Source organism: Heterodontus francisci, chromosome 14 (assembly GCF_036365525.1).
Source record: "Heterodontus francisci isolate sHetFra1 chromosome 14, sHetFra1.hap1, whole genome shotgun sequence".
In the NCBI taxonomy this organism is placed as follows: Eukaryota; Metazoa; Chordata; class Chondrichthyes; order Heterodontiformes; family Heterodontidae; genus Heterodontus; species Heterodontus francisci.
Window position 1 is genome coordinate 111,430,292 of NC_090384.1, and position 2,742 is coordinate 111,433,033.

General features: G+C 47.9%; 1 pseudogene; it reads left to right on the top strand.

The window, feature by feature from the left end:
- Nucleotides 1–596: 596 nt before the first annotated feature.
- Nucleotides 597–1,028, top strand: LOC137376928 (histone H2B 1/2-like; annotated as a pseudogene).
- Nucleotides 1,029–2,742: the final 1,714 nt, after the last annotated feature.

Here is a 2,742-nt window from a genome sequence, read left to right on the forward strand (position 1 = left end):
GTCTTTTAGTATGTGTGTCCATGTCTGATGCCAGAATTTTGTGGAGGCAGCAGACGTCCCCAATGCTGGGTCCAAAAGTCGAGGTGGGGTTGGGGAAGGGTGCGACCCCGTTTCAACCGACGGCAGGAACCAGGGCCACATTTTGCCAGTGGCAGCCAATCAAGTGACTGCTGCGAGGGCTGCTGTCCGATTGAGGATGGTGGCCGTCCAACCAAAGTGCCAGTAGCTGAGGAGACCATAACTCCTGGGGCCTACAGCATGTAGGTGTGGATAAAATGTAAAATAATCAAAGGGCCAAGTGCTGGAGGGGAAACCCCTCTGGGGAAATTGGGGCCATGGGGGCTGCCTTCCCTGCCAGCAGCCCCCTCTTTGTTGCATAAACCTTCCCCCACACCGGCTGCCATTGAGCTGGTGGCCTCCTCATGGGGCAGGCAGTTGGCTCCTAAACAGCAAGGTGCTGATGGCACCATAAACTGGCTCCTAAATGGGCCTTTAAGTGTGGAAATCGTGTCTGCTTCTCATCCCGCCATCAGTGAAATGTGTATACTTAGAGGGAAAAGGAACCTATGAAAGTTAGGAAAGCTGCTGTTCGCATCATGGGTCAAGATAGGGGTACAGTCTTTGGCAGTGTTGCTGTGTGTGTGAAATTGATTTTGAAGGTGGTTGAAGAGAAGAAGAAAGCAGCTCCTAAGAAGGGCCCTGAGAAAACTGTGAGTAAAGCAGCAGCATAGTGTGACAAGAAACGGAGGAAGGAGAGTTACACCATCTACATCTACAAAGTGATGAAGCAAGTTCACCCCAACACCGGTATCTCCTCCAAGGCCACGAGCATCATGAACTTGTTTATGAACGATATTTTCAAGCGCATCGCGGGTGAGGCTTCACACCTGGGCCATTATTACAAGTGCAGCACCATCAGCTCCCAGGAGAGCCAGATCACTGTGCTCCTGCTGCTGCCAGGGGAGCTGGCAAAGCACACCATGTCAGCAGGGACAAAGGCAGTGACCAAGTACACCAAATCCAAGTAAACATCTTTTGCCAGTGTCAACTGCAATTTTGTTAATTATTGGCCCAGAACCTGCTGGGGAAAAAAACAATGGGCTGAATTTTACACATGGTAGCCCGCACACACCAAAGAGTCACCGTGATTCATTTAAATAGCTGAGGTGGGCTGCCCCCTTACCCCCCACCTGCCCCCGATCATGTGGCGGAGGTGGGCTGTCTGTCCCTGGCAATGGCATCAGCTGCCTGTGCACAGGCGGTGACGCCATTTTTAAAGGGCTGTTCGCCCGACCGGCAGATTTACATATTTAAAGAAAGATTTAATGAAATTAAATAAATACATCTCTTTTGTCCCTCTATCCCCAATAACAATCAAATTAATTATAACACCGCCCCACCCCCCCACCCGCTCTCATGCTCACATCTCTGTCCTGGGATTGCTGCAATGTTCCAGTGAACATCAACGCAAGCTCGAGGAACAGCATCTCATTTACTGATTAGGCACACTACAGCCTGCCGGACTGAACATTGAGTTCAATCATTTCAGAGCATGATGGGCCCTCCATTTTCATTTTCAGTTTTTTTTTCTTTTTCCTTTTTTATTTTATTTTAGTTTGTTTCATCATTCATTTTTCTTGCCATGTGCCTGCCCACTGTTTTTTTCATGTTTGTGCTTTGGGCCAGGGCTGTTCATTTTTCTGTCCATTAACACCCTCTCTGTACTAACGCTTTGTCTTTCAGCACACCATTAACATACCATTTGCCTTTGTTCCATGACCTTCTGGTCAGTTATTCTCTGTGACCTTGTCCTATCAACACCTTCTCTTTGGTTATCTCTTGCCCCACCCCCGCTTTACTTGCTTAAAACCTTTTACATTTCTAGTCTTTGCCAGCTCTGATGAAGGGTCACTGATCAGAAACGTTAACTCTGTTTCTCTTTCCACAGATGCTGCCGGACCTGCTGAGTATTTCCAGCATTTCTTGTTTTTATTTCAGATTTCCAGCATCTGCAGTATTTTGCTTTAATTTAATTTAAATTAATTATTTGCCCTCCCCCCCCAAAAACACTTGCCTTTAACATCTGACCTCCTCCCCCCCACAAACTGCACAAACTTTAAACTACAACCCTTCCCACCATCCCCTACACTCATGATGTTAATTTGACCCCATTCTTCCCACCCCACCCCCAGCACTGAGAAACCTACCTCCTCCCCCCCCTTCCCACTAGTTTCCCCAGACAGGGGAGTGCTGGCTGCTGGGCCAAAGATCACACGGGACATCAGGAGGCGACGAAAGTTTATTTAAATTAATTATTTTAATTGATGTAAATATTCAAACTATGGACCCGACACCCAGCGGTGGGGAACTGCCACGGTGCCTCACTGCTGTCTGGAGGATCTGTCTGGGCCCTGCTGGTGTCATGGCAGGCCTTATCCGGGGTCATCTTCAGGCCCCCCACCTCCGCCATGGATCCCGACATTGAGGGCTCCTTAAAACCCGGCCCAATTAATTTAACACCCTCACCATTATTAATGTGTAAATCTTGCAACAACTTGTGGAGAGGAAGAGATATCCCATGAATTGTGAATTACCACATTTTGCTGGACAGTTTGCTCTGCTCCACGTTAGTGTGGAGAAAATGGCAGCTCACCCTCAACCTCCCTGTGAGTTTCAGGAAATTGCTGCATTTGCACATGAATTAACCATTAAACTTATCACAGAAGGTTAGGGTTAGAATGA